The sequence below is a fragment of the Taeniopygia guttata genome, chromosome 3 (assembly GCF_048771995.1).
Source record: "Taeniopygia guttata chromosome 3, bTaeGut7.mat, whole genome shotgun sequence".
NCBI classification, from domain to species: domain Eukaryota; kingdom Metazoa; phylum Chordata; class Aves; order Passeriformes; family Estrildidae; genus Taeniopygia; species Taeniopygia guttata.
In genome coordinates, this window is record NC_133027.1 from 76,316,296 (window position 1) to 76,334,905 (window position 18,610).

Here is an 18,610-nt window from a genome sequence, read left to right on the forward strand (position 1 = left end):
TGAAGATACAATTGAGAGTGGAATTTGACTCATTGACTTTTCTGGGACTGTATAAATATTAACTGGGAATGGTTTTGTTCATACAAGTGTGATTGAAAACAATACTTAAATGCATAAGTAGCTGAATACAAAAATTCTGTGTGAGACCACTAGGCTAGGAATGACTACTGTAGAATGAACAAAAATACTGTAACTGTGCCCATTGCCTGGAGAAAAAATCTTACCATGTTTGCTTGCTTCTTCTCCTGAAATATGTGGTCCTAACTAAATGCTATGGAGTTAATTTCAAATGTGTCTCCCTCAACATGCTTCCTTAAATTTCTGTGAAAGAAAAACTTGTATTTAATAAGTGGCTTTGATCCACAAGTTCTTTAGAGTGAGAAGAAAAGTACAAAAATTTTTGATGGCCTGTCCAAGAGTAGAGTTGAAAGGCAAACTTCTGGTAATGGTATAGTCAGGACTAATTAAATTGGAGTACTAGCTACGGTCCTTAAACTGTAGCACTCCTTCATTGTGTTTGCCAGGTATCAGAAAGTGAGAAGAGTTTAGCCTGGTCAACAATTGATTTTATAGATAAAGGTGCATTTGCCACTTAGTAGGTGGCTCTCTAAATAAGAAAATGAGCTTTGGGTCATTTGAGTTCTGCTGCTAGTCTCTAATAAGGAAAAAAAGTTGTTTGTTACTATTTTAGTTGCTAGAAATTCATGCCAGTCTTTATAAAGTTTCTTTGTTGTCTTGAAAATTCTGTATTTAGAGAACTGATTAAAAATTAGTTCATACACAAATACACACATTTTAAATCTGGGACCTAGGTCTCCCTTTTTGTATACCAGTGAGCTGACACAGGTGTTAGAGTTGATGTGAGATATGCTTCTGATTGTTCCCTATCTTACATATGCAAGATCAAACCTATTAAGAACTTTAAAATTTCAGGATGTGTTTCTTAAAGATGAATTCTTGAGATAATTTATTACTGCCTTCCATTTTAATTGACTATAAAAAGTAATGGAATTATTTAAAGTAATTTTTCTCCTGCAGTGGAATTCAAATAGCTAAATATTCTTCTCATCTCTCTGTGGCAGACTGATCCTGGCTGGGCAACAGATGTCCATCAAAGCTGCTCTATTACTTATCTGGGTAGAGGAGAGAAGGTTCATGGGTCGAGATAGGGACCAGGAGAGACCACTCACCCATTATGAGACAGGGAAAAATAGACTTGACATGGGGAAATTAGTTTAGTTTATTACCAGTCAAATCAGAGTAAGATAATAAGAAATAAAATCAAAACTTGAAAACACCCTTCCCTTCTTCCTGGGCTTAACTATCTCTTCCACATGAGCTGGTACAGGGGAATGGGGAATGGGAATTGTAGTAAGTCATCATGTGTTGCTGAAACTCTATCTTTGTCAAGGGGAGAATTCTCTTCCCCTAATTCAATGCGATGTCTCTCCCATAGGAGATAGTTCTCCATGAACTTCTCCAATGTGAGTCCTGCCACTGCAGTGAAGGCCGCAGTTCTTCATGATCTAATCCAGTGTGGGGCCCTCCCACAGGGTGCAATCCTTGAGATACAGCCTACTTCAGCATGGGACCCTCGTGAGGCCACAAGTTCTGCCAGCAAAGCTGATGCAGTGTAGACTCCTGTCTCCATGGATCCACGTGTCCTGCCAGTATCCTGCTCCAGTGTGGGCTTCTCACAGCCTCCTTTGGGCACTCATCTGTTCTGGCATGAGCTCCTCTATGGACTCCAGGTGGATTGTTGCTCCACCCTGGACCTCCATAGGCTGAAGAGGCACGTCCTTCCTCACCGTGATCTTCACCATGCGCTGCAGGTGGATCTCTGCTCCACCATGAACCTTCATGGGCTGCAGGGGCACAGCCCCCTCATCATGATTTGCACCACAGTCTGCAGGGAAATCTCTGCTCCAGCACCTGGAGCACCTTCTTCTCCTGCTTCACTGACCTTCACGTCTGTGGAGCTGCTTCTCTCATGTGTTCTTAGCCCTCTCTTCTTTGGCTGCAGTTGCTGATGTGCAGGAATTTTCCCCTTTCTAAACTATGTAATCCCAAAGGTGCGACATCCCATTGATGGCCTTGACTAACAGCTGTTCCATCTTGAAGTCAGCTTACATTTGCTCTGTTGGATGTGGGGGAAGTTCTTAAGGTTTCTCCTAGAAGCCAATCCTGCATTTGCATCCCACTACCAAAACTTTGCCACACCAACCCAACACTGACTCTCTGCTTCTTCACCCAGAATCACTTTATATCTTCCACTCCATGTGTTCCTAAGATACCTAACCTTCTTGTGTTGTTGTGTTTTTTAAACAGCCCAAAGATAAATTACTGTCATTAAAGACAAATCCTAGACATGCGCCTGACCCATGAAGTGTCTCACTCATCGAAAGAAAACAAGGCTGTGAGCAAAACACCGACCTGGCACCTTGGGAAAAGCCAACAGGAGCTCTAGAGGCTGAAGGAGGGAGATAGATTTATTAGTTACCCAGAGAGCCTCCCGGCCAATGCAAGGTAATCCTCCATTTTCTTATACTTTGTTTCATCTAAATTTAGTCACACTCAAAATACGGAATTTCTGCCATTTTTGCTGGAAGACTATAACAGGTTAATACATCTATCATAGAAGAAGTTTTTCATGGTGTTCAGTGTAAATTATTTCACAGATGAAATATACCTTGCTGTCAGGGAGCAGCCTAAATTTTCACTTTCTTAATTTCATCCCATTACTCCTCGTTATACCCCTTGTACCAATCTAAATAATTCATCATCCTTCTTAATGTTTATACCCTTCAAATATTTATAGGCAGTTATCACATCTTCCTTTAGTCAGAGTTTAGCTGAGCTGTTCGTATTTAGACCTTTTAATCTTTCTTCATAAGAAAATCCTCCTACATGAGATTGAGGGGCCTGATCCTCAAAGGTATGTAGGTGCCTGTCATTGACTTGAGCAGAATTGTGGCCTAGATATTAGTGCCATTAGGCAGCAGGTTTTCTTCTCCTCTCTGAATTACTAATAATTTTTCAGTATTAGATTCTAAAGGGTACAGAAGTGAATGTGATATTCCAGGAGCATTATGGCCAGTCTTCCCTGGTTTGCTGGGTCTTGTATCACCTCAGTATGCACATCCCCCAGGGTGCATTGTGCCTCTTGCTCTCACACAGAATTGCTAATTTGTATCTATGGTAGTGCTCAGTATTGCCCTTACTTGCTTTCTAGACCTCTATATTCCAGATTTCTTTCTAGTGAATTCACTATTCAGTGTGTGTGAGTACATACATTTATTATAGATGCATACATATATAAAAAAATGGTACTTACTGCCCATCATCTGAACATAGATGAAAATTAAGAAGTTCTGCTGAATTTTAATCTCTATATCACTACGCTATATCGTTTTCGAGCTTCATATGGTGGCATTAATCACTACTCTTTGTTTACAGATTTTTTCAAACAATTTATTGTCCATGTAACTCTGCTCATATCCAAGCCAATTTGAATTAAGATCGTAAGGCAGAATCCCTATATCAAATGCTTTACTAAAATCCAGCTACAGTAAATCTACTGCAAGACGTATTTTGTTATTTTCAGTGTCTCTTAGGTCCCTGGGGTAAAAGTTTTTGTTTGAATCTTCCATTTTTGTCTTGTGCAGTATGAATTATTAGTGGTTATGGTTTCTGGGCTACCACAACTGGAAAAACTCTCTCATTCCAGTTAGAAATGGAAATAGTCATCCCATATTTAGCCTCAGGATAGACTGAAATTTTTTAAGTACAATTTCTGCCATCACAAAAGAGTTTGGACATACAGGTGTAGGTCTGGAAGCAGTCAGAGCTGGACAGATCAGCACTCATCAGCATCAGATAATGACTGATTTTTTGTGGGCTTAACATGAAATATTTTTAGGTTTTATTCTTTTAGTCCTTTTTGTCTAAATTAAGGAAATAGTTAAAGCAAATATTTTGAAATTAAAATCAAGTACTATGTAAATGTGTAAAAGCAACTTTGCTTTTGAGTGGATAAAACTAATAACCACATTTGAGTGAATTTTGAGAGATTTCTTGGCTACAACAAAGTTTTATCTGAGTAAATAGCTTTTGTAAAACTCTACTTCCATTTTGTGTCTGGCAAATGTGAAATCAAATCTTGGAGCTTGCTACTGCTATTTTAGATGCCACAGTCCTGGTGCAGAGTGACGCTACGTCAAAGCCTGTATATCACCCACAAGCCTGCCAGACTGAGCTGTCTCTCCTTTGCTTGTTTTTCTGACAGTGTTTGGGTGGTGGATTTAGAATTTTTTCCTGAAAGGGCTTGATGCTTGTCAAGCCTGTAAAAAAACAAGACTTCAAAATATTACATGGTAGTAGCACCAAATCTGAATGACTTTCCTAAGGCTGACTTAGCTCATCTATGCTATTTTTCTGGATGACCTTGTTTTATTGCTGGGACCACATTTCTCTTTGTAGTATTCAATACAATGGATTTATCATCTTTCATCTCTCACTATTTCACATTTGCTTATTCTGAATCCTATGATAGAGATTGTCATCTACAGCAAAAGTATTTTACTGAAGACCCGTTTCAACCTTCTACAGAGCTGCTGTGCATTATTTTGAGTCTATACACCATTGCCTTCCAGAGGTATAGAATTTCAGCTTCAGTCCTGCAAAGCTGGATTGTTGTTAGTTTTGTGATTTTCTGGCATCACATGAATTCATTACATGAATTCTTCTGTTGTTTAAACTACTCCCCAGAAAGTTGTATGCCCATGTGATATGCAACTATGCATGTACATGTCCTACCAGAGACACTTGTACTCTGCCTCTTTCTTCGCAAGGAATAACATGTGAGGAACTATTTTAGGTTACATTATCAAAAGAAAGCTTTTGATGGTATAAAACCTGGTTTTCCCAGGCAATGTTGGCCCACATAGCTCTCCTGAGAAATCTTTCTAATTGTAGGCAAGCCACTTCTGCGTGACCTTTAGTGGAAGCAAAGTGGACAATACAGAAAACAAAACTCAGAATCTTCTATGAGAGAGTGAGCACCTAGATGGGCTTCATGCTGGCTTGGACCAAGCTGGACCATTCAGACTTGGGAAATAAGGAATTTTATTTTTTTGGTTTTTAAACAGTAAGCAAAGCAAACAGAAAAGGAATAGCACCTCCTAAGACTGATGTTCTACTACTTAATATCCACTTTTTTTCCTATTATAATTTTATACCTCTGCAAATGTGGAGTGCTGGTGAATCAGGCCCGCGGTGTTCCTCTGACTGCCTGTAATGATTAAAAAAAATACCAACAGAGACAAAGTGTTCAGGAATCAAGGAAATAAAAATGATCTTACACATTTATAACATTAAAAATCACTAAGATGAACGTTTTGCAAAAGCCAGTTTATTTCAAAGTTATATTCCAAGCTCTGAAAAAAGGGCTATATCTTTCCAAAATGTGATTAATTTATTTTCTGTATGTTAGGGATTTGATTTCATTAGCCTATTTTTTTTTTACTGATTTGAATTCAAAACTTTCAATTTTAATAAAATAAGAATGGCAGGAACTTTATATTTATTTATTTATTTATTTATTTATTTATTTATTTATTTATTTATACTTTCTATTCTCTTATTAGAATAATAGCGTTAGTTTCTTTAGTTCTAGAAAATGAATAATGACACCAATTATTGATCTTGTGACAGGTTAAGAAGAATATTATCTCAATACATACTACTCAGCTTGACCTTTTATTGACTTGACCTTCAGCTTTTCTGAGAAACAAAATTAGGACACCTACATAACTTTGTGCTGTGATTTTTAAATTCTGACATAATTTGGATTATAATTTTGAAATTTATAAAAGAGTAATCTATCAAATCATCAGTAACACAAGCAGATAAGAGTCAAGACAGGCTTTAGTCAATGACATAACATAGCAGTTGGAGATTTGGGATAGGAGATTTTTGTTGATTTTTGTATTATTTTTGTTAAGTTTCACCTAAAAGGAAAAAGATCCTTTAGCAAAGAGGACATGAACAAAGGAATAGGCAAGCCTTCCAGTCCAACAAAAATTGTGGGTTAGTTAATATTGTCTGAATTTCAATCCCCAATTCCACTATGCCCCAAAATATTTTTTCTTGCTTCCTTGTGGAAAAGGTTATTCTAGTTTGGCTTTTGCTGCAGAAAACCTACTAAAAACCAGCTTAATAAAAATAAGTTCTATATGATGAAGATGAGAGTCTGCAAATAGTGGAGCGTAAACTAGTGCAATCTAAAATATTGTAAAAAAGGTACCTTGGTTCCCTGTAGGTCTTGTGGTAACACCAAGGTCATCCATCCATCCATCCATCCATCTATCTATCTATCTATCTATCTATCTATCTATCTATCTATCTATCTATTTATCTTTCTATCCTATATGTTTCCATTTTTATGCTATCAGAGAAGGAGCTAGACCTGAAAGGGTGGAGCAAGTAACACATCAACTTATGTGGGAAAACAGAGGATTATGAACACAAGTGCATGCACCCTGGTGGGAAAGGGCACGTCTCCTTGAGAACATGTGAAAATGTCTTCTAGTAAGAGAATGCCTACAAAAATGAAGTATGAAATTGCTGCAAATTGAGCCTTGCCTAGATTTGGGGTAAAACATATTAATCAAGACTGTTTTTCATGAAATATGTAGACTTTACAATATTCATAACAGTCGCAAAAATAGTGCTAATCTTGTTGACCTCTAAGCCTGATCTGTGTTAACAATGGAAGGCTACTCCTGCTATCAGTCTTTCATCTGAAACAGCAGAGGTTCCTGTGACTGATACGAAGGTTACAACCCTACTCATGAGCACAAGGGATAAATTCTCTTTCATAGTTTGCCCTCTTAAAAACCATGGCAACCTCACACATGCACAACTCCAAGCTAATAAACAAATATATCCATGTGAAAAGACAGTGAAGTTGCAAAAAATCTTGAGATGTGTGAAAACTAGAAAATGTCAGAAGTAATCTGTTAGTACAAATTTTGTGTGCTCCAGTGCACACATGCTTAATATAGTGGCCTGCTTGTGTGTTCAAATACTACACTTTTCTTAGGACTTCTGACTTATATTTAAAATTGGCCTATCTAAAAGACAAGTGAGGAAAATGTAACAAAGAACATTATTCCCCAGAAGTGCTTTGCTTGTTGTCTATATTCTTGTAAGTGTGCTTAGTGAATCAGATGGGCAGTTGAAAGGAGAAAAACTATAGTTTCTTGGGTTCTATCCTTGAGGCTGTAGAAATGCACTTTCTTCGTCCTTCTGCCATGAAAATCCTATATGATGTTAGGTGAGGGGATTTCAAGTCGTTCTTGTTGCAGCTAGCAAGGAATTTTCTACTATTGTTTCTTGCATGCCACTAACAGTCTAAGATGGGAGCATGCTCAGCTGAATTTCTTGGAGTTGTGCTATGAACATAAGTGGAGTGTTGTGGAGTGTTGGGCACATTAGAAAAAAGTGTTCAAGTGTGGAGTCTAAAGTCAAGTAACTTTTGTTCTTAATAAACTTGTGCCATTTATGCTCATTTCAGAATATGGGGAATGCTTCTGCCTCACTTGCAGGCTATGAAAGCTAACTTCTTTTCAGGCCCTGCCATGGGCAGAGCCATATAAAAGGCAAGGAAAAATTAATCATTCTGTTTTAGGAACAAACTAAACACACCGCAATAATGAATGAATGACTGTTCAAACTGTCCCCACATTGACAAAAGCATGGATCCTGCAGAAATATTAAAGCCAATGTCACTGAGAAATGTAGCAAAAGAGCTAAGGAACAGGAAGCTGAATGAAGCCACATATAATCATATTTCTGCCACATAACTATATTTTATACCATTTTCATGGTTTTCCCTGCAACCTTTTTCCTTACAATTTTTTGCTAGTTATAAGAAACGCAGAAGGACTTCCTTTAAAGACCTGACTTCCCCAGGGCTTTTTTGTAAGCTGTAACTGAGACTGGGATAACTCAAAGTTTTCAATTTCTAGACATTCAAATTGGATCCAGTGACAGAGTTAGAAAAATGAAACATTATGGATTAGCAGAGCCAATCCCTGAGTATTCTGTAGGAATCAATGAAGACCTTCTGTGTTATTTCAGCTAAAGCTAGAAAATCTTCTTGGGAAATTTCATTTTGGTACTGAGAGATGTTTTTTCAGCTTATTGAAAATAGTGGAAGGAAACTTGAGACTATTTTTTCACTCTTCCCTCACATGCATAACCAAAATCCACCACTAAAATTATGTGATGAGAGGAGCTTTTGGAGCTGGATGTGCAGCAGGATTAAAGACCTCATATGAACTACTCACACAAGTACTTCTATGAATGGTTTTTAATACATCTGAGCATCCTATATTTGTCTAAAAAAAAACATAAACCAAAAAAACCCCATGATATACCACAGTCAGGAGCATTCTGGACTTGATTACTTCTATTTCATGGTGAGAAATGTCAAAGAGAAATATTTCAGCGAGAAAAAAATTGCAAACAATTTCCTGTGTAATGCAATTGCTTCCATACCTGTTCACTCTTTTCTGGGATCATCGAACTGTGACAGCTGATCAGCAAGAGTATCCACCAACCCAGGATACTTAAACAGTGTATGGATTATTTCAGCTATGCTTAGCGTGTTGTGTCCTTATTCTTACATGGCAACAGTTTACTCTGCTGGTGGTGCTATGGAGTTTTGTCGGCATTCTTAAACTCTGCAATATTGCTTTGGATCAACAGAGTCTGCTCCCCAATTTTTCCCATTATTTATCTCCCATGTTTTTTTAACCATGGACATCATTTAATCAAAACCAACAAACAGCAAAAACAACAAACAACCAAACAAGAAAAAAAGGAAATAACACGTTTCTGCACTACATTGTGCTTTTTAAAAACTGTTCTAAGTTCGGCAATTGTGTTTTGTTCATGGCATATTACCATAGGAAGGAAGAACGTTCCAGAGATATAACAAAATATAATGCAGGAGTATCTTTCTACATGGTTTTGTATTCAATGGAGATTCAGTGGTTTGGAAGGGTGGGCTTTTGGAAGTTTTGCAATTAGACAAAGCAAATAATTTAATAACTATTACTTGGATGATTTTTTTTGTTGATTTTTAATTTATTTGGAATTGGAGGAAGAACAGTATTGACAAGTCAGAGCTTACTTTGATGAAGTATAGAACCTGCCAGTAACAAGAGCTCTGATTCTGTTGTTACCAACAGAACAGGCAGGAGCAGGAGGAAGATAATTTTTGGTATCCTGGCAGAGATACTGTTGTACAAAGAGTGGCAAAGAATGGCAAAGAATTTTCCTAAGGTGCGCATGGTGTTTGGTGTCAGGAGTAAAGCAATCTAAAAGGATGGCTATCAAGTAATATTAAATGGGATTCCAGTGGAAATATACACAAAATCTTTCACATGGGAATAAGCTGTTCATATGCGCATGATGTGAATGATGGAAGGTGGTTCTAATGGTTAGATTTTTGTTAAGGTTTGTGCAAAGATGTGTGTAGTGTAGATCCACAGACTGTCATAATCTTGGCCTTGGCCCTTCAGTGGGAAGCTAAGAATGTTGGAAGTGCCAAGTGATGAATGAAAAAACAATTTACAAATTACAAAAAAAGCATTTACAAATATCCCAGTGTTTGGATCCTTTTTGTGGGGCAAGTAGATACCAAAAGTAAAGGTTTGATACTTACTCTGTCACTAACTGGCTTATCTTCCTAAGCAATGTAATCCCCAGCTAAGCCTTTTTAGCACTCCTGTCCCATGATGTATGTTCGGTGTTGCTGCTTTGATCCATACCACGTTGGGTTTTGATCTCTTCTCCTTCCTGCCTCTTTCTCTCTGCCCATCATCAGTAAAAAGCCGCTTTGGAGAATTTAGAAGCACACTGAACTTTTGAACTTGTATCAATGGTTAGTTATCCAAATTTCTAGGAGGGCAATTTAAAATACTCCTATTGTTCCTTTTGCAGTCTTAGCCCAGATAAAGTAATCATTAGTAGAGGTGTGAATGTCTTTGGTACTTTCCTGTGAATGTGTTGGGAAATACATATTAAATACATTACATTCACATGTGTAATATGAATTTAATCTCCAAGTCATTAACTCCCAGGTCTACCTCCTGCTTCCTGTGAGGTGGGAAGCCTCATGAGCTAATTAGTGATCACACATAAGCTTCAGCCGTGAAGAATACTGTTAATTTTATTACTTGTGCTGTGTTAAAAAATGGAGGATGCTGCTGGATGGTAAAATGCGTGGCAGCAGAAGAAACACTTGGCAATGGAAGAAGGCTTCAGTAATGCTCAGATATGCTAGTAAAAAGGCCATCCTGCAATAACACATTACATGTGCCAGGTCAATCCACAGCTGAATAAATTTGGGAAACAATCGCAAAAAAAAAATTAATATATAAATAAATAGATATACATATATATATATATATATATGCATACACACACACGCACACACACACATATGTATGTAGGGAGAGATGTGTGAGAGCTTTAATTCCCTTCATGGGGCTCATTGGAGAGTTCTCAAGAGATTGTGCCTTCAGGCTGCCCTCTGGCCCTAAGCCAGTACATTGAAAAATTATATCTGCCTGGTCTCAGTGATCTAGGTAATAAAATGTTGATTGTACCTTTTCCTGTCAATGCTCTCCTGATAATGTTGGGTCTAGTTACAAGGAGATTCATCGTTTGCATTCCTTTCTCAAAATGTAGGGGGTTGCCCTGTTGCATACCTTAGCATTCTGCTGAGGCTTTAGCACTGCTGGTAGCTGGCTGCTAAAAGATTTTCCTTAGAAGAGAGTGGAGTAATAAAATATCTTTTTTGAAGGGGGGAGGGGAAAATGGGGTCCACAGCAGAGAAAAATATTCTAAATTGCAGAAAGTAGAAATAAATTATTCAAAACCAGTAGTAATTTTATGGCACTGTAACCTCTTCTGATGGAGCTTCTTAGAAAAGCCTAGAAATAACAAAAGGTGTGGGATTCAAAATGACAAAGGTCAGATAAAATGTTCACTACTGAGATAAAAAGCTAGGCTTGGAGATTACCTTGCTCTTTGAAACCCCTTTCTTCTTATAAATAACAGTAGCACAGGCTCCGTGGCCCTTACCCTTACTGAAACTGAGTGAATTAGAGCCCATCAGGGACCCTCAGTAACTTTCCAAGCACACCCATGTCAATACAAATTAGCCACTAATTACTCCAAAACACGGACTTTCTCCATCAAAAGCTGTGTGGGAGTTCAGTTAACTCATGTCCCCTGTGGTTGTAGCAATGATGTCTCAATTACATGTGTATGCGTGTCTGAGAGATGCGTGAACACCCATTAATGTGCCTACGCACTTTACTTGTGTTTATATACAAACAGCATACGTTTTTTTGTGCACTTGTCAGTGGTTCATTTGTTAGTTGGTCATTATACCTGTGTCAGTATTCAACCGATATTCCAACTGGGGCCTGTGGGATGTTTTTTTTTGTCTCAGTTACAAATGTAAAGCCAAGGGCCTGGATATGTGAAATGTACTGGGACCCTTCATGTGCGACATGAAATGCTACTCTTGATATTTTACTTTCTTTGCAGTAGAAAGTCTCCAGATTCCAGTGGTGTGGGCAACTTCAAGTGAAATGATTTCACTCTCTCATGACAGGAGTTTTGGGTTGCCCTTGAACAAGCCAGTAGAGATAGTAACAGTAGATTCTCATCCTATACCTCCAGTGTAACAGATTATAAATAGAAAGGTTGACATACGCTTGATGAGAAAAAGAAGTGGTTATGAGGGTGCTTGCCTGACTCCCAAACTTCCAACCCTGATCTTCTGCACAAGCCTATCATCGAGCACAGCCACATTAGTCTAGTTCCCAACCCTCTAGATCTGATCTACCTGTAATAGAATCCGGAGTGTTTTCCCAGACACTCTGTTGCACTATGTTGCTGCGTGGAATTGAGCACCCTCACATCTAAAGAGGAAAAGCTTTTTAAATCAGGTTTCTTAATTCAAAGTTATGTAAAAGGCCAAGCAGAGATGGTGAGACTGTGCAGATATCGGGTGTGACCCAATATGCTGCCCTGGGACAATTTCAGTACTATAGCGCATTATCGCATTCTTCTTTGAGAATTAAAGACATATTTTGCCTTTCTTCCTGCATATTGGAAGAGAATAGGCTGGTATTGTTGTGAAGTGTACGTCATCTAATCTTGTTCTGCAAAAGAAGCAATAGTTTGTAGGATGTAGGATAAGCTTGATGTGTGTTCTTGTATAACACAAAGCTCTGCTAAAATTCATGGACTTCTATGGTTTCAAAATTTGCTTGTGTTTGGTTGCAAAATCTATCAAATTTGGTTTGCTGAACAGCAACGAATTTTGAAATAAAAAAATTTAAATGGAAAATAGTAGATATGTACACAGATGTTCTCATTTTCCTTAATTGCCATAAGATTATGAAACTCAGTCCTCTTTTTTTTGTAGTGCATATGGTAGCAAAATAATTCTAGATACAAAATACCAACTTTAATGCATTCCTCTAGTAGAGTGACTATGTGAAAGAAATTAGGGAGTTTTACATTATATTAATTGTTTGAATTTAGTGGTAAAATTTAACTTGAACTAAGGCCCTAGTAGGTGAACTTGAAATGTGTCTTCCCCCAGTCACATTCCTAACAAATTGTTCTTTTCTACATTATCCTTTATGACTCAGAGTCTCTAGGATGTGGTTTCAGGTGGTGCCTCTAATTGCTTTGCTGATGCTTTCCTTAAAATGAGGAAATTTAAAAAAACGCAACTCTATATGTAGGTATCTTAACATTTTTTTAATATATTTTAATTAAAAGTCCATTTCCAATGTTAATTTTAGATGAATGATTGTATAGTGGCAGACAGCTGAGGGGTCCTGCACTTGGCTATATTCATTTAAGACTGTATAACTTGTAATTAGAAATGAGATAATGCCAAAGCTGATCTTTTCCAAAGTCTAAGTGTGTTCAGAGAGGAAGACTGTGTTTTAATTAATAATAAAGTAGCCAGTAGCAAAGTTCAGGTCCTCTATGTAGTGAGGCAGCATACCATTCAGCAAAACCATAAAGTAGAATTAAGTTTTTCCATCCTGACCACAGCAATTTATGTGATCTTAAGCAGATTTTGAATTTAGTGGGCTCTAAAAATATACTTACAGTTTGGAAATAAAAATATTCTTGCTGACTTTGGATATTGGATTTTACAACTTGGGTTGTACTTTTATTAAGAATAATTTTAAATTATGTGATGTTGAAACTTTTTTCTTCCCTAGGATTTAATAATACACAACATTTTCATTAGCTTTTAACAAAGCCTTTAGAATTCCTCACCCTCCCTTTTAAAATTTGAATCACCTGATACTTTTCCAGCAATGAATTTCATGGACTCTCAGCAGTAAATAGGGCATGAGTTGTCTATTGTAAGACTGTGAATTAAAACTTGTGATTTTGAGTGCCTATGGATAGTGGAAGTGGAAGACACCCAAATCATTCTTATATCAAGGATTACAATGAGAGTAGAAGCTGGTGATGCTGATAAACTCTTTATGGTCTCCTGAATGCATACTTATTCTTGTTTCTCTTCAGTTGAATGCCATTATAATAAAACCCTTCTGTTTACAACCTCTCTTCTAATCCAGAAAGCTTGTGAATGCATTCAGCATACTATAGAGAGGGATATAGTCATCTATTCATCTGTCGCTGAAGTGCAATCACCTCTGAGGTGAAACATGGCACTGGTTCTTACATTGAAGTACTATAAAGTGCTATCTGATCACTTCCTTCCTTTTTTTTTTTTTTTTTTTTTTAATCTCTCAAGATTAAACCTCACCATAAATCAAGAGCTACTTTTTCCCTTTTTATTCCTTCCTGTGAGTTCTTATACTGGGACCAAAGGAGTTTTCTGTCCTTTGTCAGTGCTTATTTTTGAAAAGAGACTTTAAGTTAATAGTGAACATGTTGTTTTGAACTTCAGCAACAGATCTCAGTTTGCCATTAAATTTGTGCTACCAGTAGACACAAAGGGGCAGCAAAAATGCCAGACAGTCCAGACCTTAATATATTTTTCACGGCTGGAGGTGGTGTGACAGTCCTCTAGTCATTTGACCATGAATTTTAAAATATTTGCCTGGAGCCAAAAGCCACAACCATATAGATTTCTCACTGTGCTGCAAGATTTAGGCCACCAAGGCTATAATTTTATTAAGGTGTCTTAGAGAGAAGCATTCATTTGTAAACAGCCCTTGTCTTTTGAAAATGCCTTCCTCGACTTCTATAATTTTTTTGTGCATTGATGACAGAGCAGCCATTATATCTGGGCAGAGATAATGCCAGGTGATAAATTCTTTTTCTCCTGACCTCATAAATCAATTGGCAGAACTATACACTGCTTGGTGTTGCAGTATGCCATTTTTAATTTGCTACTACTGCAGCACAAACTAATTTTAGCACTTTAATGCTTGCTCTCTCTGATCCAGTTTGCAAAACAACTCCTGGTTAAAAGCAATGCAATAGGTGGCTATATTTATTTGCCTTATATCAGCAACTGACAACAAGAAAATCGTGCTAATAGCACTAGGTACTAGTGAAAAAGGTACTTGTGTTTATAGTAAGATTTGTATCAATTTACACTATGCTATTAATATTTAGTTTGTCAAAACTCCCTTGCTGATACTTAGAGAAGAGAGGCAGAGATATCTCAAGTTTTACTGGAGCTAGTTTGCCCAGGGCAAAGAAGTCTGATTTTCAGCTGCCATAGTTGTAAGTCTACATGATCTTATTCTCTTGAGGAGTTTTTGGAAGACATCTTCAGTGATCTATTTTCAGAGTTCTTCCCTCATTTTTCTATTAGTATTTGCAAAAGGCCAATGAAAGTTTCCAAGAGAGAGAAGGAATTTGTTTTTCTGTATATAAGGAGTTCAAAAGGTGTCACTTTGCTGAGTTTGTGACCTTGCTTCTGCCTCCTGGGAATGACTTATAATGTCATTGTATTTTTGTAGTAGCTTAATCCCCTCACCTCCTTGACCTGTTTGCATGCTGGTTGCAGGGTCAGTAGGATTAGGTGTAAGGATGGATCATGGACATATTTTGAAGTCTAGTGTGGAAGGATGACCAAAGCAATCTCAATAGAAGAGCCAGACTTCCATTGCAAGAGGACGAGGCTTTAAACCAGATGAGAAACCAAAAGCAAAGAAAATTAAAAAGAGGAGACATTAATATTTTATCTCTGTCATATTTATTCCTTCAATTTTTAAAGAAAAGGTCTGCTGTAATTTTTGTCTTTCAAATGAAGGGCTTGTAAAAACATCATGGGAAACTTCAGCTTGATGCAAGAAAATCAGAGCGGAAAGGAGAAATGAAGGAGTCTGGGTAACACAGGAATGATAAGCTTTGGGATGCAGTTGGAGAGTCAGCACTCGGAAGCTACAAAGGAGAGCAGTTAAGCAGTGTGCAGGTACTTAAGAAGGTGTTGCATTTATGCAGAAGCAGGCAAGATTATATAAATAAATAGATAAGTAATTCCCTTCACATGAAGAGTGAAGTCGTAGGGAGTGATAGCCTTGAATTGAGGTGAAGAGAATCAGCTTTGAGGAGATCAATTTGAGGCAAATCCCCAAAGGAACCATCACTGTAAGAAAAACATCTTAAGCCCTTAGTGTCAAAACGAAGAAGTTACTACATGCACAAACTTGTGTAAGCAGTTATGTTTTGTCATCTTTGAAACTGATACTAGCTCTCACATATATTTACAAGTTGTATCTTCCTATGGACTAACATTAAAGTTAATTAACCATGAAGCATAACTTTTTATATTATACAAAACACTGCAGTGTTGTCCCACTTCTGGCTTTGGGGATATCTTTGAATTTACAAAACATCAGAATTATGATATCACCTGTGTCTGCACAGCTTATACAATTTTGGTTGTATGAGAGAGAAAGAATTAACCCTTCATTATGGCTGAGTGTTTTGCATTTGTAGGTTCCATAAGATAAATTATAGATATAGAATTACTTGGTTAAACAGAGTCTGTGGATCATTGCTCCAGCAGAAAATACATTTTAAGGTTTTTAACAAAGAGGCCAGAGTCTTCCTTCAGTGTCTAGAGGGTCAGTCCATGCCATCTTCTGAGATTTTTTAGTTCTCCTGTTTCCTGTGCTTTATTGTATATCTCTTTATATATCTCTCTCCGTGTTCACGCATGTAATTTTGTTCTTATTATATATAAATGTCTATATTATGTATAGGTATATAGTGTATAATTGGTATTTATTAATAATAAAATCTCTGTGTAGATTATCTCAATACATGGATTGTGCATAAATTACCCATGGTTTTCTGTATGTTATGTAGTATAGATAGTGTGTATATATATATATATATATATATATATACACATGCATATATAGTATCTGAATATAGTCCTGGGCAACTGGCTTTAGAAAACCCTGTCTGAACAGGGAAATTGGACCAGATGACCTAGATAAAGTTCATCTCTTCTGCTTTGACCTGTCATTCTGTGGCCAAAGGAAACCTTTTTTTTTTTCAAGTAGTAGAGGACTAATGCCTTAAAGGAAAGAGCTGAATGCAAACTAAAATTTTAAAATCACAGTATTTTTGAAGATGTTTTTAAGAAAGAAGTAATTTTCTTGTTATTTTGGCCCAATTCACTTTTAATTTTTACAGTTTTGAACTCTTATTTCCTTTTGTTTTCTGGCATATATTTTCCTATCAGCAACCCTTTTCAATTCTAACTTCCTAGAGGGGGTGGAAGAAGAGAAGAAGAAAACAGAACAGTTTGCTGTAGCATCAAGGTTAGTGAATCCCTTTTTCCACCCCAGATGTTTTTGTAGGCCTTACAAGAAATGTTTTGCTGTGCAAACACTTAAGAGAACAGACAAACTGCCACTAAAACACTCTTTAGCAGGAAATCAGGGAAAGTAGAACTGAGACAAGATAATTTCCACACCACTGACATAATTGCTCCATCATATTCTTTCCCCATCTATCTGTGAACTTCAGGAACAGTGAAAAATGAACATTCAACAGCTTATGTATTTTTCTACTGATTAATCAAAAACTGTTCCTCTTTACTCACACTACTTTTAATATGAAAGGAAATACCTGTACTTTGTTACATTTCATTTCTTTTTGAGTAGGTTTCTGTTGACATAAATACAAAGAGTGTCTGGCTTTTAGATAGATATTTGAATTTGAAAAGCCACAGTCTGGTCTGGATCCACTACATGAGCTCACAACACTCTTGTTATAGAAATGGCCCTCTAAGAAAGACAAACAAATGGAAATGGAGTTTGCAGTACTGTTGCTTGGTTAAATATGTGTTTGGGGGTTTAAAGTGTGCCAGTGTGCCACAGGTGAAAAATCTGGATGGTAAAAAAAGCAATAGAGCTAGTGGGAGGAGAGGTGGCCATGAAGCCATTAGAAACTCCAAAACTGTACTAGTAAGGTTTAGGCACAGGTACAGGTGAAGTTAAAGGCATACTTGTCATTGTGGTTCATCCTAGAGCTGGGTCTCATAAACATCCTTGTTATTTACCCTGCTGTGTGTCTAATCAGTCATATTGGTCAAAGAAATGATCTATCTTTAGCATCTCTAGCAAGAGAGACAAAAAGAGACAGGAACTCCCTGTAGTTAAAGTGCTAATATTTAATTCCAGTATGAACTTGTTTCCACAAGAAATATATAGGACCCGCTGGCATGTTTGAGAGTATCAACATGTGTTCTGTTTTGTCAATTTGATTGTATATTCTCTCTCTGTTAATTTAATCTTAAACTGTAGTTCCAAAAGGTGTGATGCAAGGGAGCAAACAATGATGAGCAATTAAGGATCATTAACACAGAGTGATTTTACCTTGTGATATTTCTATCTTTAGTTATTGCTAAGTTCAGAAAACACTTGCTTTCCATCACGGTTTTCAGACAAGTGGCAGATTGATTGGTTTCCTTGGGAATTTAACTCAGAGAATGGCTTAGGACAGGGCAGAGGAAATTCAGGAAGGACAAAGTCTGCTTCAGGTTACTTGCTCTGCAGCTGGAACAAGAAAGAAGGACTGAAGAAAACAATGGACATGCTGAATGAAATCATGGGCAAATAAAACCTCTGAAGGCACCAACATGGCCAGTGCATAACGGATGAAACTGCTCATTCACTGTATTTTGTGTGTTGCCTTTCAAGTGCAGTAGCTCCAGAACAAATTTAGGGGATGCTTCCTAAAAATGCTTTTCAAGAGTAGTACTTGTGTCCTGAGGATGTAAATAGAATGTATTCTACCCAAAAGAGTCTAAAAGCATATGGATCTGTTGTATTAGTCCCCACACAGTTGTCTGTACAGTTGTCTGTACAGTTGTCAGTACAGTTCCCAAATGAAAGATCACAGCCTACACCAGGACTAAATCACAGGCTGTTTTGGTTTGGTTTGTTTTTTTGGTTGTTTTTTTTTTTTTTTTTTAATAGAAATCTGTTTAATAGCAGCAAATTACTGTCAATGGCAAGTAGGAGTAAATGTGAAGATAATTTCCTGAAATAGGCTC

At 37.2% G+C, this 18,610-nt stretch overlaps 1 protein-coding gene across 50 annotated transcripts in view; it reads left to right on the top strand.

Moving 5' to 3' along the window:
- Positions 1 to 18,610, top strand: part of LOC115494396 (uncharacterized) — a 432,669-nt gene that overhangs the window by 260,560 nt on the left and 153,499 nt on the right. For 44 of the 50 annotated variants that reach the window (XR_012054697.1, XR_012054698.1, XM_072926076.1 and 41 more), the window contains one exon: positions 2,329 to 2,526. The exons of the other annotated variants lie outside the window; for them this stretch is intronic. The gene's annotated coding sequence lies outside the window, so the exon portion shown is untranslated. The remainder of the gene's footprint in view (positions 1 to 2,328; positions 2,527 to 18,610) is intronic. 50 annotated transcript variants of the gene reach the window in all.